The following is a 24478-nucleotide window of genomic DNA, read 5'->3' on the forward strand; positions in this document are numbered from 1 at the left end:
AATAAAGATAATTGCAAAGAAGGAAATAAAAAATCACCATCACGATTAAAATATTGTTATTAATATTTTGGTATACACTTATCCCAGGTATTTTTTTGGGGGGAGGGGGAGAGGGAGAGGAAGAGAAAGAATCTTCAGCAGGCTCCACGATCAGCATGGAGCCTGACATGGGGCTCGATCTCAGGACCCTGAGATCATGACCTGAGCCAAAATCAAGAGGCGGATGCTTAACCCACTGAGCCACCTGGGTGCCCCTATCCCAAGCTTTTTATTTTATTTTATTTTATTTTTTTTACTTTTTAAAAAGATTTTATTTATTTATTTGTTAGAGATACAGCGAGAGAGGGAACACAAGCAGGGGGAGTGGGAGAGGGAGAAGTAGGCCTCCCACTGAGCAGGGAGCCCGATGCAGGGCTCGATCCCAGGACCCTGGGATCATGACCTGAGCCGAAGGCAGACGCTTAACGACTGAGCCACCCGGGCGCCCCTATCCCAGGCTTTTTAATATTCAAATCTATATATCATAATTTCTACTGCTTGTAATCTGCATATTTTCACTATAAATATTTTATGAACATTTTCATATTTTAAATGTTCTTATATAAGATGATTTTTGCCATATGTTCTCTTTTTAATTTTGATTTGAGACCTTTTTTTCCTAATGTAAGCATTTAGAGCTATAAATTCCCTCTTAGTGCTGCTTTTGCTGCATCCCACAAATTCTGGTATTGTAATTTTGTATTGTATTTTAATTTTCATTCAGTTCTACATATTTTTACTTCTTTTTTTGAGATCTTTTAATTTTGTTAACTAGTCTTTTTTCATTATAACATTAATTTATTCATATGGTAAGACAACTCACAGTATAAGAATGTTCAATAAAAAGAAAATCTTTCACCCCACATCCCAGTTCTTTTCACCAAGGTAACTATAAGGAACAGTAATTTTGTGTGCTTGACAGCAATCTTCCACTTATGCACATTTCTGTTTGCTTGTGTATGTGGGTAACACAATGCGTCTCATGTTTTATCTTTTACTGGACAAATAGCACACAACACACACTTGTGTACGGTAGGCATGTGGTAGAACGCTTACAAAGACAGTCCCAATTATTCTACCCCTTCTCATACTTCCTCTTGCAACAGAACTTTGAAGATATTCCCCTCAAGAGAAGGAGAATATTTCCCTACCCCTTGAATTTGGGTTTGCTTTGGCCACTAGGTTGTGATGGAAGTTTTGGTATGTCAGTTCTCACTCCAAGCCTTGCTTGCCTCTACTTCTCTTGTGAAATTCTACCAATGCCATGTGAGCAAGCCCCGGCTAGCCTGTTGGAAGTCCACGCGGAGGTTAATTGTCCCCACCGTGTCAGTCCTAACCAGTCTACACTGGCTGACCACCAAACAGCCCTCCCAAGATCAGCAGAGCTACCTACCCAACCCACATCTGACCACAGGGTCAACCAAAAGTTAGCCTAACAATAAAAAATGCTCATTGCTTGAAGCCACTGAGTTCTGGAACAGTTTTTTACATACCAATAGGTAACATGCAGAGATGCTTTCATATCAGTACATTAAATAAATTAACATGTACAAAACACTTAGAACTGGTTCAGAGTAAGCTTTTAAAAAGGTTAGCTATAATTATCACTATATACACTAATGCCTGCAAAGTATTCCATTGCATGGAATGAAGCAGCGTTATTTATTCAGCTAGTCTTCATTTGCCAAACATTTATACAGTTCCCGTTTTTTTCTGCTCTCAGGAATGCTGCAATCAATCTAGTAGATATATTTTGCCTATATTAATGGAAAAAATTCTTAAAATTTTAATTGCTGTATCAAAGTACAGTTGACCCTTCAGCAACATGAGGATTGGGGCACTGACCGTGGTATAGTCAAAAATCCACGTGTAACTTCTGACTCCACACGAACTTAACTACTAATAGCCTACGGTTGACAAGAAGCCTTACCGATAACATCAACGGTAGATTAACATATACTTTGGATGTTATATGGATTCTATACTGTGTTCTTACAATAAAGTAAGCCAGAGAAAAGAAGATGTTATTAAGAGAATCATAAGGAAGAGAAAAGACATTTATAGTGCTGTGCTGTATTTATTGAAAAAAAATCCTCATAGAAGTGGACTTATGCAGTTCAAAGCTATGCTGTTCAAGGGTCAACTATATATGCACATTTTAAATGATGAGGGATAGTAAGACCCTGCCTTCCAAAGAAGTTACTCAATTTGTTTCCACTGACAGTGTATGGAATCACTGTTTCTCCTCACCGTACCCAGGTATCATTTTAATGACCGCGTAACAGTGTATCATACTATGTGTCATAATCTATTTAACCAGACTCAGTTGTTGAACATTTAGGTTGTTTCCTTCTTCCCCCTGTTATAAACAAGACTGTGGTGAACATTCCGGTAGATAAATCTTTTCACACATTCATGATTATTTCCTAAGGATAAATTCCTAGAAGTAGACTTCTGAGTCACAGGATTTACACATTTTAAAGGGTTTTGAATATATAATACCAAATTATTCCTCAGAAAAATTATACCAGATTACTCAAATGTAGCGTTTACAAAAAACTTCATTACAGAAAATTTCCAAAATATACAGAAGAATGGAGACTATGAGAGCGGCTTCCCCATATAGCTTTCACTCAGATTCAATAATGATCAATTTATGGCCCATCTGTTTCATTTCCAGCTCCCCAGTTTGGCTCGATTGTTTTGAATCAGATCCCAAGGGGGCATTTTCTGTGTACCTTCATTTAAGCAGTTGAGGATTCAGAAGACAAACGGAAAGTTCCCTTTTCAGAGGGGATGCTGGTGGGAATCTTGTGTGATCACAGCCCAGAGCCCCTGGTCTGAGGAGGGATCTATGGGAAGTTCGGATGTCTTGTGCTTTCTCCCTGTCCTGGTGGAGCCAATGGTCCCGCAGGAAAAGACCAATCCAGCCCACTCCTGAGCATTCCCAGGGTTTCCAGAGACTCGAGGTCCCAGCCATGTCACTCTTCATTTGAATTAATTGAGGTAGATAATGTAATCCATCCGTGGCTCGTGTAAGAGCAAATATTGTGATTTGTATTTATAGTGATTGCAGCTGAGTAAGAGGCCCTTCTTTGGCCTCTGCTGAAAATTTCCAGGCTGATTGAATTTTGTAATACTAGTTGGTCACATTGTATCAACAACAAGTCAGCACAATCTTGGGACAGAAATACCAGCGATTTCCTTTAATAAGAAAGTACAGGAACAGCCCAGTTTCTTCCCAGCTCTGGGCGCACATTATGCAGGAGGGCATCAGGAAGCAGGTGGCACTATTGCTGAGGTGTTGCTCTGAGGGCAAGGAGAGAGGGAACTTGAAGAATCAGCCAATTGGCAGATAAAAGAGCAGGATGAGACCTTTCTTCTGGTCCAGAATAGTAAGTGGAAGGAAGAGGAATACTCAAAGTTGATTTCAAAATGTCAGATTCCGAGCACCCTCCGAGTTCACTGCAGGTATTCTTAAGATAGTGTGTGAGTTCCAGAGGTCACCTAGCCTTGCTTAAGTAATCCACATGACGACTCTGGGTCATCGGAGTGCAAAGGAAAGGCCACAGGCTTTGAGGCAAACAGGACTGGGTCTGAATCAAACTCTGCCGTCTACTGCTGAGCAACTTTTGGCAAGTCACTCATTCATTTGTTCATTCACTCGCTCAGCAAAAATGTTCCGAGCCCCTGCTGGGTCCCAGATGTTGTGCCTGGCACTAGCCTCGTGGTGAACAAGGCGTTGTTTTTGTCTTTCAGGAGTTTATGGCCCAGTGGGGGGCCATGCTATGCTGTGCTAAGGGTAAAAACAGAGTGACAGGGAGCACAGAGGAAAGAGGTCAGGGGCCTGCCTGCCTGGACAAAGTGGCATCTCAGCTGGAATCAGAGAACCAGTGGGAGTTGGCCCATGATGGGAGGGTGGGGTAAATAGGGGATCCACATTTGTGTGTAAGATTCCCTGGCTTCTGCCTTGGCCTCGGGTGGGTGATAGTGCCATTCACAGAGATAGGGACTGTCACCGGGGGTAGTATGGGGCAAGAAGGGGAATTTGTGCTGAGTTTGAGATGAAGAGTTCCGTGGGCACTCATGTAAATGCACAGGGGACTTGGAAGGATGACAGAGCTGATTCGGAGTTGTCAACACATGGAGGATTGTTGAAACCACACGAGCAGAGGTGATCTCCAGGAAGAGTACTTTGTCAGGGAAGAGAAAAAAATGTCCTCATTGGTGAGATGGCTAAGGTCCAAGATGCAAGGAATAAGCAAGCGCTCACATGTCATGTGCTTAGGAGGGTGCCTGGCACAAGGTAGGGTGACCGCCGATGGCAGGGTCCTCCCTTCATCTCCCTGGGGTGCGGTGATGTGTCCCACATCAGTGCCATTTTTTCACACTCTTGCCCATTCTCATTCTTCTTAACCACCTCTCTCTTTGATTTAATACCGGCTCTGAAAACCCAAGCCTGCCTTCCCTTGCTCCCTATGTTCCAGAAAATGAAAATGGGCCGCTTAAGACGCAAGCCCCGACCTCAATCCCACAGCATTCAGCCTTGTCCCAGCCACGCAGGATTTGAGTCAGAGACCAAGGCCGGGTGCTGCTGGGGATCTTAAAGCCATGGTTTGCTTCATGATACATAGGAGAGAAATCTGGTCAGGAAACTCCAGAAAATCATTCCTCGGCCATCTGTCTTCCCCTGACTGGCAGCCAGCGATCGCTCACCAAGTCGTGTTATGCAGCTCGGCAGCTCAGTTGGAAAGGAACCTGAGCCAAGGTGCCAGGGTGTGTACTGTGGCTTTGGTGATGGCAGCCGGCTGGCAGGCTACTCCCAGGGTTAGCGGGAACAGATTATCTGAGGACAGGAGACCTAGCTCCCGGAGTCTTCCCAGCTAGTTCATGATCGGAATGAACTTTCCATCCGATGGAATGTGGTTGGCCAAGCCCTGACTCCGGCTAAGGGCAGACTCCACTGGTTCTACCTTGTCAACTCAGCCCTGGTTTGAAAGGAAAGGTGAACTGAGAGGCTCCCCCATGCCCAGCTGCCCCAAGCCAGCGATCCTCAAAGCAGGAGTTAACTACTCTTCCTTGGAGTCTATTGAAAGGGAACAAACTCAAAGGAATGCCTGAATCAATGAACTGTGCTTTCAAGTGCAGGAAAGGAAAGAACAGACAGGTGGTGCTCTCCAGGAGAGGCAAAATGTTTGTATTTAGAAGAAAAAGTCCTTTCTGACTTCTTCCTTGCCACTCTGATCTCCCCATCATCCAGGCTACAAGGCTGCAGATTCCCTTCTTGGCAGAACCCGTGCCTTGGATTTAGAACAACATGGAGAAGGCAGACATCCCTCCGTGTATCTAGCCAGACCATCTTTCATTATGTACAGCAAGGGGCAATTTTGGCTGAGTCAGGACCCAGCTATGGCAAGTCTTATTATCCCTATCCATCTATTTGTATCCATTCATATGCCTGGGGTTGTATTTTTGTAGTTGGAGGAGAAAGAAAGCAGGGGTTTCACGAATCTGTGTTTCATCTGCCCCCTTGGCCTGGGTTTGATCACTAGAGGGATAAAGATCTGGAACGGATGGAATTATCTTCATGGAAGACTCTGCAAGATTCTGGGCGTAAGCGGGGATGTGTTAGGACCCAGGTGACAAAGTGTGGTCTGGGAGTGGGAAGAGGCCATTCTCTTCCCTCTGCATAGATCTCAGTGCCTGTGCTGAGGACTGGTGGCCTTGGGAGGCTTCTTCCAGTGGCTTACAGGGTGAGTGAAAGCTAGAAGAGATCACACCGGGCAGCCCTGAGCGGTTGCTGCAGTTGGAGGCCTGGCCTATCACCCACATGAGGTCCTCTCACAGGGGTTCCTAAAATTTACCAAGGGCCTCTGGAAAGAGGCTAGATTCTGCATGGGCAAGTGAAGGGCTTGCTCAGGATCATTGCACTTGGGGTATAGACAGAAATATGACCCTGTTTTATACTCATAGACTGGGAGGCTGTGGGTCACTTGGGAGAATTTGTGTAGGTAGAGTGTTAGTGTTACTTGCCACTTCTCTGGCTCCAGATGAACTTAGCAATAACTGATGAGGACCTTCTCTGGGAGATGTAGGGATTCTTAGCCAAGGAGAGGACCCAGAGCCCTGCTGTCTCTAGGGGAGGTCTAGGGATGTGGGGCGAGGGTAAGAGTGGAGAGGCTTGAGACTGGGAGTGGGGTCAGTCTGGAGCAGATGGAAAAGAGGAGGGAAGAAGACATGGTCTCAGGTGGTTACTTTGAGCAACAACTGTTGGCCTTGACAGAATCCTATTTTCTTTACAGCAGAGCTAATTGACATGGACAAATGTGTGAGCTTCCAAGGAGAAATCAGCAAAGCCAGAAATTCTACCTCTAGGAAGTGCTTCTTTTATTCCAGAATTTCAATCTTGGGAGAGTTAATACAAGTTCTAGCTTAGGGATCCAAACATTCTAAGAAGGAAAAAACCAACCAAACAAACAAAAGAAACAAGGCCTAAAGATCAACAACTCCACGGTACTCTGAGGCCCCTTTAATAGTAACTCCCTGCATGAGGTCCAGATGCCAGCTTGTATGAGCAGCTCTTGGCGTGCTGCTTACAAATGAAATTCCTTGGCCCCACCCGAGCCCACTGAATCGTGTTTCCTTGGGGAGAAGCTGGTAATCTATTTTTATGACAAGAACCCAGAAAATTGCTATGCACACTAAAATGTAAGAATACTTTGTCCAGGGGCCCCTGGCTGGCTCAGGCAGTAAAGCATGTGGATCTTGGTCTCAGGGTCGTGAGTTGGAGCCCCACGTTGGGTGTAGAGCTCACCCCCCCCCCCCCCCCCCCGCAGAATACTTTGTCCATACCTGCGCTGTTTAATACAGCAGCCTTGAACCACTTGTGACTATTTAAATTAATTAAAATTTAATAAAATGTAAAAATTCACTTTCTCAATCATGCTAGCCATCTTGCAAGTGCCCAGTAGTCCCATGTGGCTAGAGGCTACTGTATTGGACGTGCAGAACATTTCCATCATCACAGAGAATTCTATTGGGTGGACTTGGCTGTAAGGAACGTTGTAAATATGATTTAGAAGATTACAAATATTGTTATCCTAATACATGAAATTTAATAGTTTATTCTACAAAAATGCTGTTTGCTCCCAAAGAGTGAGCTTTGCATTGGTCGGCGTTGATCTATGAGGATATGGCTGTCCCTGGAGGTCACCTCTTTCCTGCCTTTTGGCTGGGCCATACAGAGCCTCTATAGGAATTAGGTGAACATAGCCAAATATACTGGCCTAATACACCTCTAGGTACATATGCTGTCATAACCACCCCTCAGTGGGGCAATGGAGTCTTTGTGCAAAGCAGAAGTCTCCCATTGCTTTGAGCTGATGCAAACCTGGGCCAGTGCATTCAGCCCCCACTTGCCTCCTCTGCCAGACACCTTTGCATAGTGCACAACCTATACAACCTTATGCAGCGGCTCTGAGTGGGGAGCAGCTTTAGTTGGGGTTGTAGATTTCTGTGCCCCCAAAATACAAGACCTTAGTGTCCTATTTTATAAAGCACCTGTTAAGGCTGGGCTCCATGCTGGGCACTGGGGACCCAAGAGGTTGCTGTCCTCAAGTTGTTCACAGTTGAGCTGGGGAGGGGCACTAAAGAGAACATCCAATGCAGCGTGGGCAGGGCAGTGGTGGAGGGATGGCTTTTTTACAGGGAAGTCAACCATTCTGGAAAAGGCACGGATGTCTTCCTGGATGCCTGAGATGATACAGAAAGAAGACCAGGTGCCAAGTGAACTGGGCAGGGAAAGGCAGTGTGGCAGAGGGACAATGGGACTGAAGGTAAGGAGAGAAGCAGCATGGTGTTTGGGGGCCACATGTCCAAGCTGGGGTTGCAGGAGCCGAGGGTCCAAGGCAAAGAACTGGAGATGAACAAGAGTCAGGCAGAAGCTGGGGCTGGAGCCGCACAGCTGGGGCTTCGTCCTGCTTCGAATGGGGAGTTGTGGGTGGGCTTTCAGCGGCTCCGATTGTCACTTTAAATAGATTGTTTTGAAAAATATATCAGAAGTAATAACATATTTGTAGGTTGCATTTTCTCTAATTGCATTTGATCCTTACAACACTCCCTAGAGAAGCAAGTTAGGCATTATTTACCATTTTACAGAAGTGGATCATTTTACAAAGAGGTGGCATCATTTGCCCATGGGTCACATGACCCCCATCAAGCATTTGAAAAAAAATTAAAAATTATTGTATCATTAATATTTCCTAATTATAAAAGCAGTATATGGTCACGAGAAGAACTGGGAAACTATATAAAACTATAAAGAAAATAAAATTCACCCATAGATCCACATTCACTATTACCATTTTATTGCATTAAATTTCTGTCACAAATGCACACATAATACTATTAATACCACAAATATAAATTTTATATCTATCTATAATATGTGTAGATATTACACATCCTATATATGTTACATATACTCTTTTCATGTACTAGGATTTTGTATCCTGCTTTTTTCACTTTACAGTTTATCATAAGCAAAATTTTACATGTTTTTAGTTAGTTTTAGAAGATTTTCAATGGCCACATGTATTGATAGTTTCTTTAATTTCTCGCTCTTGGAGATTTTTAGATTGCTTCTGTTTTTTTTTTTTTTTTTGCTCAATAAATATTCTTTAAGGAATGTTACTATTACCTTTGGATAAGTTTCTTAAAAATTACTGTGTCAGGGCGTCTGGGTGGCTCAGTAGGTTAAGCATTTGCCTTCGGCTCAGGTCATGATCCCGGGGTCCTGGGATCGAGCCCCGCATCGGGCTCCCTGCTCGGCGGGAAGCCTGCTTCTCCCTCTCCCGCTCCCCCTGCTTGTGTTCCGTCTCTCTCTGACAAATAAATAAAATTACTGGGTCAAAAGTATGACCCCTTTTAAAGCACTTGATACATGTTGCCAAACCGCCCTTCAGAAAGGCTGTGCCAGGTTGCTGTCCTGTTGCTGGGCGTGACAGTGTCCTCCTCCCCGAAGTGTCCCCCCGCGCTGCAGCCTCTCCGACATAACTCAGCTCGTGCAGGCACCTGTACTGTCGTGGCCGAGATGCTCCAGAAGAAGAGGACGAGGGACACAAGCGCAGGGGGACACGTGTACCTGTGGGTCTGCTGTCTGGGGGCAGGGCAGCCAAGCAGCTTGCAGACCGGGAAGCGGGGATGGAAAGGTGATCATCAGAGCGCCCCAACCTGGTCAGGACTTTAACAGGTCACACGTGACACGTGGCAAGACACGTCGCCTTTCCTTTCAGGCATTCAGTGACAAGTTAGACTTTCTGCTCAACATTCTTCCCAAAGCCAGTGTTCCTTAGCTCTTGGCGCTTCATGAGGGGAGTTTTAAAGCTTTGGATAAACATAGGAAACAGAAATTTGTGTTCAGAGATGGAGAAAAGCTCTTTTAACCAAAAAATCCTGTGATATGAAATCTATCCATCTGATCCTAAATCCCATTTAAAGTGATTTTAACAGGCTTGAGGCTGTGTTCGATCACAGCCTCTTACTTTGTAGTAAGGAATCTTACTTTGAATGAAGGAAAAAGTGTTGTTTCCAAGGGAAGGAAAAAAACTCGTACTCCGATGTGGAGAAGACACTTTCCCCAAGCGTGCTGCGGGTGGGGTCTGATTCCGTACACCCCAAAGCAAATGGACCGTGGGCCAATAAAATGCTGGTTGGGTGGCTCCCTCTTGCAGCGTGAGTTCACTGGTGGAAACTCAAACCAGAGAGAGAATAAGTGTCCCTCCAGAGCTGCCAGGAGCACTAGCGGGGGGAGCAAGTCTTAGAGAAGTCCTGAGACCCTTAGAGTTGCAAGGAGCTGAGAGGTGGCCCCACTAGAAGGTGGGAGGGTGACTGTAGGCACAACGTGGGCCACCTCAGGGATGTCGGAGGGCAGAAAAGAAGTAGTTGGATCTCAACGGGCCTGCAGAGTCAGGAGCCCAGGCCTCTTCTCTGTCTCCCACTGGCCACTTCATTTTGTTTGCTCTCCCTCTTCATTTCTTTCCACCCATCTCTGTTTAATCATCCACCATGGGGCCACAAAACCACCATCTTTTCCCCTAACTCAGTGTGAGCTTTCAGTTCCAGGACTCTCCATCAAACTGACAACTCTCTCCGCATCTCTCAAATCGAATTCCTAAAGAGGGATGTCCCGGCCCCACCTCTGGGTCTCAGCCTCTAGGTCAAGTGACCACCGCTGGTCCCTGAGTCACAGGCAGTCATTAAGGGGACAGATGGATCATGAAGCATAGAGGGCTGCAGGCTGTGCATAGAGTATTTGAAGTGTAAAAAGAAGTTCAGTTTTCCTCTTTTAAGACAGCCTCACAGTGCCCATGAGACCAAACCAGGGGTATGATCAGAAAGGAAGAGACAGGGGGCAGGGCTCATCTGGGCTCAGAGGGAAGGTGCACAGGAGCTCAAAGAGCTTTGGGCTTGGGGTCAGAGCACTTGGGTTCAAATCCTGACTGGTCTGCCTGGGAGCGGGGGTCTGGACCAGGGATTTCACATTTTGCAGTCCCAGCTCCTCATCTGGGAAAGGCAGATCCTGCTGCCCTAGCACAGAATAAAATTATACCGTGTACATGAAAGTGAATTTTAAATTGCAAATCATAACCTTTTTAGAGTAGAAGTCAGTGGCTCTTAGTGGCTGTGATCTTTCTGGGCTCTCCAGAGAAGCAGAGTAAGACAGGTATGACTTGTTTGAGATCAAAGGAGTTTTCAAAATTCACAGCCACATGACCCTTTTACTCTCTTAAAAATTACTGAAGACCCCAAAGAGTTATTTGTGTGGAGGGTCATGGTTATTGACTATGTTCAAAGTTAAAACTAAGGATTAAAAAAAAGCACTCAGTAATTCATTGTAAGAAAATGACAAGCCACTGAATGTTAACATAGATCCATATTATTATTTTTTTTTTTATCGTTTTAAAGATTTTATTTATTTATTTGACAGAGAGAGACACAGCAAGAGAGGGAACACAAGCAGGGGGAGTGGGAGAGGGAGAAGCAGGCTTCCCACCGAGCCGGGAGGCTCAATCCCAGGACCCTGGGATCATGACCTGAGCCGAAGGCAGACGCTCAAGGACTGAGCCACCCAGGCGCCCCCCATATTATTATTTTAAAATCGTGATATTTTCTAAAACAAAAAAATATCAAGTGAGAAGACTAGCATTGTTTTTACATTTTTGCAACTCTCTTTCATGTCTGGCTTATCCCATTCAATCTGTTGGAATATGTGGTTTTGAAGTATATGAAGAAAATCTGGCCTCCATACATGTATAATTGGAAATGAGAGAAATCTTTGAATAGCCTTTTCAGGTGATTACGGATGCTTTTTGATATCATACTCAACAAGCAGTAGTTACTTAAGGCGAAGTTGCAGTGTGGAATCTGAAATCATATCAATGAATTTTTCATTCTTTGTTCCATTACAATCCAGTGGTCTCTCCTGCACTCTGGAAGGATCTTTTACCAGTGCGTGATTTTGTAACATCATGCATCGGTCATTTGGAAAATATCGGTTCAATGAGTCATGCAGATCTTCTAAATGTTGACACATTTCCTTATAGGGTATCAAAAAATTCCATTCACTAATTTTACCACCAGTGTCATCAGACAAGTCTTAGGATATTGGGAAGCTGTCAAGCTTACAGTGGTGGATGTGAAGTTTTCCAAAAATCTTAAATTTTTGTTTAAAAGCTTAAATTCTACTGTTGGCAACAAATACTGTCAGTCGATTTCTCTGATGTGACAGGCTCACTTTGTTTACTTTAGAAAATTTCTGCCAGATCTCCAAGTTGAAATAACCACATTTTGTCTGTCAGTGATTCTTTTAAGCAAAGATCGTATTCCAGTCTATAAAAAAGGCTAGGTCAGCTCACAGCTCAGACCCATCCCACAGTGCTTTTTGTCAACCATCGTGCTTCAGCTTCCAGCAGAACTGCTTTATGCGTCCTTTTCCATTTGTCACACAGAGTATTAAAATACATGTACGCAAGGGTCAAGAGTAATAAAATTAATCATTTTTACCGCTTCATCGAGAACATTCTTTTTTTTTTTAAATTTTATTATGTTATGTTAATCACCATACATCACATCATTAGTTTTTGATGTAGTGTTCCATGATTCATTGTTTGCATATAACACCCAGTGCTCCATGCAGAACGTGCTGTCTTTAATACCCATCACCAGGCTAACCCATCCCCCCACCCCCCTCCCCTCTAGAACATCGAGAACATTCTTAAGTGAGAAGGACCACTGTTTTCCTGCGGGTGTGTGCTGATCTCATCAACACAGTGACACAGGTAAACGACATCTATCTCAGTATTTTTTTAAAAAAGATTTTATTTATTTATTTGAGAGAGGGAGAGAGAGACAGAGCATGAGCGGAGGGAGGGGCAGAGGGAGAGGGAGAAGCAGACTCACTGCTAAGCAGGGAGCCGGATGCGGGACTCGATCCCAGGACCCTGAGATCATGACCTGAGCCGAACGCAGACGCTTAACTGACTGAGCCACCCAGGCGCGCCTCTATCTCAGCATTGTTGTGGAAATAGTTTTGACTTCAAGGACCTCCCAAAATCGCAGGGACCCTCAGGTGTTCATCACTTTAAGAGCCACTGTTCTAAGACTTTTGGGTTGAAAGAAAGGACAAATTTCTTTATTTTCTGAGTGAAATTAACTCTGGCTTGAGGAAGTCCACTGTGCTTTCTTCTGGGACTCTTTCCTCCTCTCCTGGGTCGGGCACAGAAAACAGACAAGGGCCTTTGTCTCTCCTGTTTGCTGCTGACCTGCTCCTCTCCCAGGCCTTCCCAGTCCGTGCAGAGGTGGGTGGCTCCGTTGGCAAGCCCACCACCCCGTGCCCTGCTCAGCTGTGGGATCTTGCCCAGACTCTCCTGGCCCTGGCACCTGGTCCTCTGTCCTCGCAGACCCTCGTGCCAAGGTTCTGCCTCCTCAAGGTGCATTGGCTCCTTGTCCTTATCACTCTACACCTTGCAACTCTCCTTCTCTTTAGGAAGATCCTGTCTCCAACCACTCCCTGGATCAGGCCTCCCCCTTTTCAATCCTTAAAGTCTGAAGCCTTCAAAATCCTCCTCTTCTCCCGTGTTCTGGTATAATTCACTCAATGGACTAAAACCGGAAGGCTACGGCCCCTAGACTCTACGTGAGTTTGACTACAATTTTTTTTTTTTAATCTGGATTAGTCACCCGCATTTAAAAATCAAGATATTCACAGACAACTGGATATCTGTCTTCTCTTGAAGCATCAGAGGGTCTGGCAATCCTAGGCCTGCATTGTCACATGGTGGCAGTTGGCTGAAGGCGAGGAAAATGGATCCGCCATGTTGTCGAAGAGCTACCATTTCCTGTTAACCCCACAGCAGCCTTCTCTCCTCATTCACTTACTTGCCTGACTTCATTAAGATTTGAGTGTGTCATCTCTGTCCAGCCCTTTGAGGAACAAAGCCTTTTTCAAGGTTTATCTCTTCCTACCTGGCAGACCATACACAAATTAGTTTTTCAATCACCCTATTATGGCCAAGAAGATAGAGATAAGCCTGCCCGACAAAATTTTATGAAGGGATTACTCTGCTGCATTAAGCCCAGTTTAAGAGTGGAGCTTCTCCCCAGCCCTGCTGCTGGTGTTCCCGTGCGGGCCTATGTCTGTGCAGATGCTGTTGGAACCGGGTCTCACTCATTGACTCCATGCACAACAAGAAGGCACCCGGACCTCCACGACCATCATTTTCACCTCCCCTGAATGACCTAGGCAAAACAAGAGGGGCACTAACTCACGTCACAGGGGCTGTAGGCGAGAGGCACTCGGACGAGGAAACTGAAGACCAACAAAGCCTAAACCGGCTTCAACTAGCAGTTTCTTTCACCTTCATGCCATCCTTACCAGCCTCTTGCTGCTACCCTGGGAAAGAAAAGACATTGAGTAAGAGGGACCCGTGGAAACTCTGGTGCTGACTTTTAAAACAGTGCGTATTTAGGTGATTCAGGGTGGTGTGCCTATCAGGTGAGGGGGAAGGGGGAGGGGAGCATGCAGGGCATGCAGGTGGGATTTTTCATTTCTTGATTCCTTCTTTTTTTAAACTTGAGTTATTTATTTATTTTATTTGAGAGAGAGAGAGCGGGAAAGCGAGCATGAACTGGGGGAAGGGCAGAGGGAGAGGGAGAGAATCTCAAACAGACTCTGCCGTGAGCGCAGCCCCTGACAGGGGCTTGATCGATCTCACAACCCTGAGATCATGACCTGAGTCGAAATCAGGGGTTGGACGCTTAACTGACTGAGCCACCCAGGCGCCCCTCCTGGTTCCTTCTTAAGAATATATTGATAACCAGGGAGTGAACTCTCCAAGTCATGCATAGTGTCATTACTGCAATATCGCAAACCAATAGGAATGAAATATTTGAAACTCCAACAACAACAAGGTGGAACTTCTCCAACTGAAGTTTGTAGAGGACTCAGAGTACTGTCTACTCGAGGGCTGTTGGACCCCCTTCACACAGTCCATGCTGTTCTATGGAGCACTATTGGACAGCCACAGATCCAGCTCATGCAAGGCTCATAAGAGAAAACACAAGGAGTCCTTGACTGAGTCCAGCCAAAGATAAGGGTGGTAGGTAGCTCACAATGCTGAGGAAGACCACATCTTGATGAGCGTAGAACATGGGTTGGAAAGAATCATTGACCTACCAACTGGGTGCCCAGGGTAGGTCACCCCAACCCTGGCTGAGCATGTCCTATTTGAAGCCTCCTCAACACCAATTATCACTCCCAGTGTAAGTTGTTGGGATTATTCAGGTGAGGCTGGGGGAGCCATTTTGGCCAATTCCTCTCTGGGTGGAAACAGGGCCTGTTTGTGTTCTATGTTCATTGTCTTGGTGAAACCACAGGGTGTCTGTGGCCATGGGCTCCTGCCACAATCTGTGACTGGGCCAGGGCCAGAGCTCAGACCTGACTGAGGCCATGAGAGGAGACAGCTTAGGGAAACTGGAGGTGGGGGGACGCGGGGAGTACTTCAAACTCAGCATCACTGTTGCTTTTCTCTCTTCTTTTGTATAAAAAGATCAATCTCATGTCTAATTCATTTGAAAACTCTCCACTTCTCTGTGTGTGTTTTTGGTAAAAATAGAAGTCTCTGAGGATTGCAGGCTCCCGCTGAATTTTATGAGCAACTTTCAAAGCTTGCTAACCAGGTTCCTCTAATCTTCCCTTGAGTGAATTAAGCACCAGTGGGAGGCTTGCTTTCCGGGTGACTGGTTTGAGTAAAAGACTTCTAGGGTTGGGGGTAGAAGACTTTTACGGTCATTTAGTCAATTTGCAGAACATGGAAAATACAACAGAGTGGACAGGTTGACAGGAAGTTGGCCTCATCACCTCTGCTCCCATCCTATTCCTCCCTTCCCTCCCACCCTCCCTCTTTCCTCCCTCCTGCTTCCCTCCCTCTTCTTCCCTCCCTCCTCTCTCCTCCCATCCTTCCTCCTACCCTCTCTCCCTCCCTTTCTCCACCCTCCCACCTTCCTACCATCCTCCCTCCCTCCTACCTTCCTCTTCCCTCCCTATCTCCCTCCCTCCTTCCTTCCTCACTGCCCCCTCCCTGATCCCAGCCATCACCATTTCGGCAAGAGACTCCCAGCTCCCCTCCCTGCTTGCAGCTTTGCCCTTGTCCAAGCCAGGGACAAATGCGATCCGATTTCCTCCTGGCTTTAAACCTTTAGTGCTTCTCTGGTTCAAAAACTTCTTTAATGTTAGAAGTCAGGATACACATTAACTTTGAGGAGGAGGGTGGGGTTGGCGATGGAGAAGGCAGGCTTCTGGAGGGCTGGCAATGTTTGCTTTCTTACCCCATGTGGTAGTTACATGATAGTCACATTGTGATAATTTACTGAGCTGTGCCATGATGATGTGTGCACTTTTCCGTACACGAGTTATGCTACCATAGATTTTTTTTAAAAATTAGATCAGTGCTTAATATCACCCCCCTGTGCTTTCCAAGGTGGGGGTGAATGACTTTAAACCCTGGGGAAGGGGGCTATAGGGATTGCTGAAGGGGGTCATTGAAACTTATGGCAGCTTTGAAGCTGGAGTAATAATAACAATAATGAGCTAATTTCAATGAGCACTGGTGTGACAGACTTGTAGACTGTCTGATGAATGGTGCTATGGAACCACAGTGCTATGGGATAACGATGATTCAAAGAAGCCTCTAGAATCCTTTATGACAAGTTATGGTTTGGGGCTGAGCAGGGAGAATTAATCCTGGCCCAGTTCCCATCTAAGAAAGGATTTGGTTTGGATGCAGGGTGATTAGGCACTGGCTTGGCGTAGCTCTTAACAGGAGTGTGAGGTTGTTCCATAGGAAAGCTCTCCTGAAATTTGTGATTAGGGCTCCAAGGGGACAGAAACCATAGGACCTGGGAGAGATGCCAGGAGCTCCTCAGAGGCAGGCTGCAAAACCATCCTTGGGAAGTGACTCTAACAGGTGGGCCCCTAAAGGGTCCCTGGAGGAAGCCTAGGGGTGCTGAGTCCCTCCTGATGGTCCCATGGAGGAGCAGAGGGAAGGGGACAGCTGTAGGTCTCAGAGTAAAGAAAAATTTATGTGCGGTGAGTGATGGGGAACAGGCAGAGAGGCATCCTTGTCTCTCAACCGAGTCACCAAACTTGCTGAGCTTTTGCAATAGTTGGACTTCTTATTCACTGCATTTTTTTTTTTTTTAAATCACTCTTCATAGCCTGGGTCTATCTTCACTTAGCACTTTGCATATGACATTGACATTTACCTTCTCATGCCTTGGCTTCCTTGTTGGCCGTGATGGCAGCACTAGCCCTTTCTAACATTGTACCCATCTCCAGCACAGCATCTGACATCTTGCAGGTGCTCAGTGAACATCTGTAGAACAACTGGGGGTGTGCAGGTCTTCAGAGGGAGAGCTTGCTTCCACCCCACAACCTCCCTGAGGAGTGGGACTTACTAGCTCCTGGAAAACGGAGGTTCAGAGAAGTTCATGCAAAGCATATGGCTTATAAGTGGTGAAACTGTGATTCAAACCTTGGTCTGTTTGTGTTACCAAAGCCCTTGCCCTGAATGTCTATGCAATGCTGAGCCCCATCTACTGTATCCTAGTAGTCCCCCTTCAGCAATCCTATGGGTTGCTGACTTTTTATTCAGGGTAACTTAACCCTCCCATCAATGGATCCCAAAATGGCCCAAAGATCAGGTTCCCTAGCCAAATGTACAAGTCCTCCTGAGAGGTGGCCCCTGCCTCCACCTCTGGTTCCATCTTGAGCCACATGGTGTCCTGCCCTTCAGGCATTAATCAGATTGAAATACCCATAGTTGCATGCATCTATCATGTTCTTTCGATGGGTTTCTCTTTCTAGAATAATACTTCCCCATCTCTACTGGGCTGGGTGAGTATAAATACATAGAGATAGATATTAAGATGCTCTAGATTGCAGGCAGTGCACACCCCATCCCTGAACAGTATAAGCAACAAGAGGATTTATCATCTCACGTAGTAAGAGATCCCGAGGGAGGGGAGGCTGCCGGTGCAGTGTCAGGGCTCCGACTCTTCTTCTCTGTCCCTCTCTCAGCTCTGCCCCCTCTTTGCATTGGCTTCATCCTCAGGCTGGTGGCAAGATGGCTGGGGTGGTTCGAGGTCTCACATCTAGACACATCAATGTCCTGCACAAGAGAAGATGGACAGTGTCTTCCTGTGTCTGCCTTCCCGAGTCCCGGGCACATCCCCTGCATGGCTTGCTGGCCTGGCCTGATCACAGACTTACCCTGAGTCAAGGGGAACAGTGTTACTGAGATTAAAACCCATCAGGATATGCTCCTGGAGCTGGGGATTGATTGGATTATGCTGGGGAGAGGTGGAAACCCAAAAGAATGGACTGTCTGCAGGGAAGGTTTTGGGATTGAAGCGGTAAAAAGGTATCTAGCCTAACTTTTCTAAGGAAGGCTCCTCCGGCTAGCATCTTGGCCTCCTCACACAGCCAATTGTCTCTTCACCAGCCCTTTCCCCATTGCCAATGTCCTCTGCCTGGCCCCTTGCCCTTTGGCACAGTGGCCCTCGCTGTTGGCCTGGCCTTCTGGCCCCACCTGGCCACTTTTATCTGCTGTGCTTCCCCCACGCCTTGCTAACTCACTGGCCTGGGCGTACTGCCGACCCACAACCCTGTGCCTTCTTCCTGGCCAGTGCGTGCATCTCTTCTAGGAGGCCCGCCCAGATTCAGCCCACCCACCCTTGCTACTCCCCTCCCGAGACCCTCTAGCCTTGGGGATTCTCTCCATGGATTTGCCTGCTGATGCTTTGCTTGAAAATCTTCTAAGTTCCAAAGTCACTTCACATGCATTTCACGGGCATGTTTTTCTCCCGAACAAGAGTGTTTGTTCCTTGATGAGAATAATGTCTTCTAATTCTTTGGCAACTCCAGGAATAATGAGCTTCACTCATCATACATGTGCGGGCGCGCGCACACACGCAAACTCATCTCTTCTGACTTCCACAGCCACACTGGGAAGGGAGGCCCCCAGTCAATGCTGCTAACTAACTAGCCAGGGTGTCCTCAGCCTTGCCTCTTGCCCTTGCCCCTTTGTTTGCAGGGATGGCAGCTGCCTCTGCACATAAGGAAGGTTGCAGAAAAGCACAGCTCCAGCAGCGAGGGCCAGAAAATCCTAGGAACAATCGATTCTTTCGGCTAGAGTGTTATGTCTCTGGGGATAATTTCAGCTCTATGGTGAACAAGCTGCCCGTGAGTGCTAGGGACTAATTGCAGGAAACTGGAGCCCGGGGAGTACCTACCGTGTGCCTCGTGTCTGTTCCCCACCTTAGGTGCTTGTCCCTTTCAGCCATTTGTCAGCGCTGCTTCCTCTGCCAGTCTTTCTCTGTGTCTGTCTGGAAGGTTCCATCTACCCTGTTAAGCTCAAATAGCACCCCGTGGTGAAGTCCCCAGAAAAAGTGTCTTCTCTTTTCTTCTGTTGTCATCACACTTTGTTGGCCCAGCTCAGCATAAGAGTGCATTGCTCACCTGTTTGCCTCTGCAGCTGGGTGGGCTCCTTAAGGCCAGGACCCAGTTTTCTTTTTCTGGATCTTTGGGTCCTCTGAGGACAGACAGATCCATGCCTGTCAGGTAATAATAAATACATTCCTGTTGAATTAAATTAAATTAATTGTTGCTGAGGACAGCAGAAGGCAAGATTCAGAAAGAGTGAACACAGGACTTAAATACAGTGACTCATAAATAAATATGTATTTCTCTCCTTTATTATGGCTCATGGATAGACAAAGAAGGGGAGAAAGGAAAGGAAATAGGAGAGGCGAGGATTGATAAGGTCTTTCCCTCTCTAGCTGAGCTTCTTTTTTTTTAAATTTAATTTAATTTTACTATGTCATGTTAGTCACCATACAGTACATCATTAGTTTTTGATGTGGTGATCCACGATCCATTGTTTTCGTATAACACCCAGTGCTGCATGTAGTAAGTGCCCTCCTTAATACCCATCACCGGGCTAACCCATCCCCCCATCCCCCTCCACTCTAAAACCCTCAGTTTGTTTCTCAGAGTCCATGGTTTGTCTCCCCCTCCTATTCCCCCCCTTCATTTTTCCCTTCCTTCTCCTAATGTTCTCCATGCTATTCCTTATATTCCACAAATAAGTGAAACCATATGATAATTGACTTTCTCTGCTTGACTTATTTCACCTAGCACAATCTCCTCCAGTCCCATCCATGGTGATGTAAAAGTTGGGTATTCATCCTTTCTGATGGCTGAGTAATATTCCATTGTATATTTGGACCACATCTTCTTTATCCATTCATCTGTTGAAGGGCATCTCAGCTCTTTCCACAGTTTGGCTATTGCAGACATTGCTTCTAGCTGAGCTTCTTAAGAGCAAGAATGATGTTATATCCCACGGTCTAGCCCAGTGCCTAGAATATGGGAAATGATCCATAAACACTTGTTGAGTGAAAAAATGGAATGTGGGTTGGGTTGTGCTTTGGGGTTGGATTCTGAGCACTGGCTGGGGTAAGGTATGAGGACCCTGGAATCTAAGGTGGGATAAGGAAGCCCTCATGAGGAAATAATCAACTTGGCCTAGGTTGCCAAGGGCCTATCTGTGCCTCTGACCTGTGGTTGATCAACTAGCCTCTCTCTCTTCAACCTCCTCTGCTCCCCACTCTCTACCTTCAGCTCCAGCACCTGCAAGGTCACATTTAAGACTCTAAACTGGGGCCTCAGGTCAAGGGAATGAGACCAAACCTGTCCCTCATGTGTGCCAGACCCCCCAGCAGAAGGGTAGGTAGAGGTCCAGGGGCCATATGTCTAAATATTTTAAAGTTATAAACCAAGTGAATAAACTGTTCAATAGAATATATTCTAGCCTCCTATGTTGACAAATGCATCTTCAGAAAGACAAAATAGAAAGTGTATAAAGCTACAGTTCTTATATAGCTGAAATTTAGCCAAATATCAAAGATGACTGACTGAAATTATTGTTAAAATCTAGGCATTCTGTTGAAGAGCCAGTGATATTGGGGTGAATAATAAAGGCACCCATAACTCATAAATGACTATACATTTATTCCATAATTTTAGTTTTCATGTTTTTGTTTCAGCAAAATCACGGATTATGTTTTTGTTTTTTTAAAGATTTTATTTATTTATTCATAAGAGACAGAGAGAGAGAGAGAGGCAGGCTCCCCGCTGAGCAGGGAGCCTGATGCGGGACTCGATCCCAGGACCCTGGGATCATGACCTGAGCCGAAGGCAGACGCTTAACCATCTGAGCCACCCAGGCACCCACGGATTATGTTTTTATACAATCAAGATATTCACATCATGTGTTCTATTGATGGTAATGATCTGGATTAAAAAAACAAAATGTGACCATACTCAAAGTGTTCAAAGTCTCAGCATATTTTATCGTAAAGTGTAGATCAAACTAAATGTTGGGGCGCCTGGGTGGCTCAGTCATTAAGCGTCTGCCTTCGGCTCAGGTCATGATCCCAGCGTCCTGGGATCGAGCCCCGCATCGGGCTCCCTGCTCGGCGGGAAGCCTGCTTCTCCCTCTCCCACTCCCCCTGCTTGTGTCTCCTCTCTCCCTGTGTCTCTCTCTGCCAAATAACTAAATAAAATCTTTAAAAAAAAAAAAAAAAAAAAACAAACTAAATGTTAACTATTTGAACGTAAAACTTTCATACATATTTCAGAAAAGTAATATTTCTTTTATTATATTAAAATTAAGGGTAAAATACAAATTTAATGAATATAAAAATGGTTAATTAAAGTTATTTAAATCAAGCTAACTAGAACTATTCCTACAATTCTAGTATGTAATAGCGATGCAGTTGCCAATATAAAAAAATAGTATCATTCTTTATGCACGTTGTGCATAGACCAGTGGTTCTCACCTGGGGGTAATTTTATCCCCCAGAAGCATTTGGTGATGTCTGGAGACCTCTGTGGTTGATACAATTTGCTACTGGTATCTAGCCAGTAGAGGCCCAGGATGCTGCTAAATATTCTACAATGCATACAGTGTGAGAAAGAATTAACCAGTCTAAGATGTCAACAGTGCTGAGGTTAAGAAACCCTGGTTACACACGCGTGTGCGAGTGCGCACACACACACACATAAGAGTCATATGAACTGTTTGAAAAATTGCGAAATGTTCCTTCACTGTTATGTGCAATTGTTGTGAATACTACACTAATTATGGGTAACTCTAGAACATGAGGAGAAGCAAGAAAACGGACAGGTGACACATTGCATTATGCAAGAATCTATTGCATTCTTGCTATGTGAGGGGAAGAATTTGACATTTTAATTTTTCTTTTATCTGAGCGCTTCTGCCTGTCACCACCCCCCACCCTTGCCTAGTTACTGCACATTCTGAAATAATGTCCATCTCCAACATCAGAAACAAGACAACCCACAGATCTTGACGTTCAGACGCAGTCACCTTTTGTGTCAAGGACATAAGACAAGAGATGTGGGAAAGCGCTGTCCTGGGGCCTGAATGGTGTTGTTTTAAGAGCAGGTGTTTAAGGTTATGGGTCATGCTGTATCAGAGTCAGGCAGCAGATCCCTAGTGACAGAGGTGCCCATGTTTTCCCTCATAAATGCAGTTTCTGTGTGTTTGTGACATGGTGGGCGGGGCCTCCAAAGCATGAAGCCCAGGGCAGGGGAGAGGAGGTGCCGTGTCCCATTGTCAGCCCCGGGTTCTGAGCAGGAACATGGAGGAGCTGAGAATCTGCTAATATCAGACCATCAACAGTTTCCCAACTCTTTTGCAGAATAGCATGCTGTTTAGCTGCCAAAATATTAGGACTGGAAGCAGCTCGCAAAAATGTTCAGTGAGGAAGTGAGCCTGCTTGGAGAAGCCAAAGGAAAATTCTCTTAGACTGCGACCCTAGAAAGAACCCGGCCCTCAGGACCTCTTTGGGAAGCCTGCACTCAGTCAACTTAGGGCTCCCTCCAACCCCAGGGCCCCCGGGGGCTCCTTTGAAGAGTGTGTCTGGGCCTGGTGCTTATTGCCTGTCCTTTCTGGAGCAGTGGGCCTGAGGAGACCCTGTCACTACTCAAAGAAATTCACAGCCCTATAATGAATGTATTCTCAGCTCACGTTTAGTGAAATTGGAAAACAAAAAGAAGGAGACAGAACAAGCCACCTCCACATAACTCAGCTACTATTTCTACAAGGACGGGTCCAAGGGGGCATGGATGACAGCAGGTGAGTGTTGAGAAGAGAGAGGGGACACAGGGCGTTACTAAGACTCACCCCTGCACGCATTCACAAGTCCCTTCCCAAACAGCGATCACTTGGTCCTCACTGCAACCTCAGCACAGATAGCCAGGCAGGTTTATTTTCATTTTACAGGATGTTGACCTTGAAGGATAGAGTAACTCACTCATTCATGAAGGCACAGCTGGGAGGTGGCAGAACCAAGAGGGAGACTTGGTCTTTTGGCTCTAAAAACAACGCTCTTTCCGGTGACATCAGGGTTTCAGTCTGTGGACCCTGGAAGCTTCCATCGTTAGAAGGGGTTTGTGAACCCAGATGTACAAGAGGTGCCACCTTAGCCTCAGGGGATAGAAATATAACCACTGTCATGTGAAGAAGGCCTAGAATCTATTGACACTGATACAGAGCTCTGTGGAAGAGTCTCGGGACCAGCACATCACCCCCTGCTGTATCAAAGGCCTCCTGGCGGAGCTGGGACATTCTTTATACTAGTGATACTCGGCACAAAAATTCCTACGAGTGGACAGAGCTACGATGGAGACACGAATCTTTGGTTCATGTTGTGTGGTGTGCAAGAGACTCAGATAAAGAACCCTACACGTAGTGCTTGGGAGGTGCTCAGAAATTGTATCAACTGACCAAGTGACTGGCTGAGCTGGAGAAGAGGAGAAGTCAAATGCCAAAGGAAAAAGCAGCCTCCTGATGGTGAGTAGGGTGGGGAGATCAGAAGCGAATCCCCTCACCCACGAGGGACAAGGAATGGAAACAAACAGCAAAAGCATTTAGCACATTGTTAAACACTGGAAAGCTGTCGCCTTTGGAATAATAACACAACCGTGCAGTGTCATTAGAGGTTCTAATGGGAACAGAAAAGAAATACTCTTAGCCAACTTTCTTTCCGTTTGTGTAATTAGTAGTACATTTTTAAAGTACTGAGTAGGGTGTTAAGTCCTTTTCAATCACTGCAAGTTCGTTCATTCATTCACTCATTCATTCAACAAATGTTCACTGAGTGCTCATTATATGCCAGGCACTGATCTGGTGTTGGGGATATAACAGTAAAGAAAACAGACAAAAGACTCTGCCCTCATGGAGCTCACATTCTAGACAACGAAGAAATGAAAAGGTAAACTACATAGTCTATCAGGTGGTGACAAGCGCTACAGAGATGGTGGCAGGGGGAGGGGGAATTGGCAATTTTAAATAGGATGATCAGGGAAAGCCTCATTGAGAAAGCGATGTTTGAGCAAAAGCCTGATGATATGAGGGAGCAAATCAAGCAGATATCTGAGGGAGGAACATGCCTAGTGTTCCAGGAGCAACCAGGAAACCATTGCAGGGATGTAAAGTTAGAGAGAAACAGGACAAGGCTGGAGTCCTAGTTATATAGGACCATACAGGCTATCGAAGGGTCTGGAGCTCTTACCCTGAGTAACATGGGAAGAATCGATGTGATCTGACCTGCATTTTAGCAAGATGCCCTGGCTACTGTGTTGAGAATAAAAGTAGGGAGTCAAGGGTGGGATTAAGGAGACCAATTGGAAAGTTCTGGAAAAAATCTAGGAGACCTGACCAGGGTGGTAGCAGTGGAATGGTGAGAAGTGATTGGATTCTGGATGTTTTATGAAGGTGGAAAAGGCAAGATT

The sequence above is a fragment of the Phoca vitulina genome, unplaced genomic scaffold (assembly GCF_004348235.1).
Source record: "Phoca vitulina isolate PV1807 unplaced genomic scaffold, GSC_HSeal_1.0 scaffold2, whole genome shotgun sequence".
In the NCBI taxonomy this organism is placed as follows: Eukaryota; Metazoa; Chordata; class Mammalia; order Carnivora; family Phocidae; genus Phoca; species Phoca vitulina.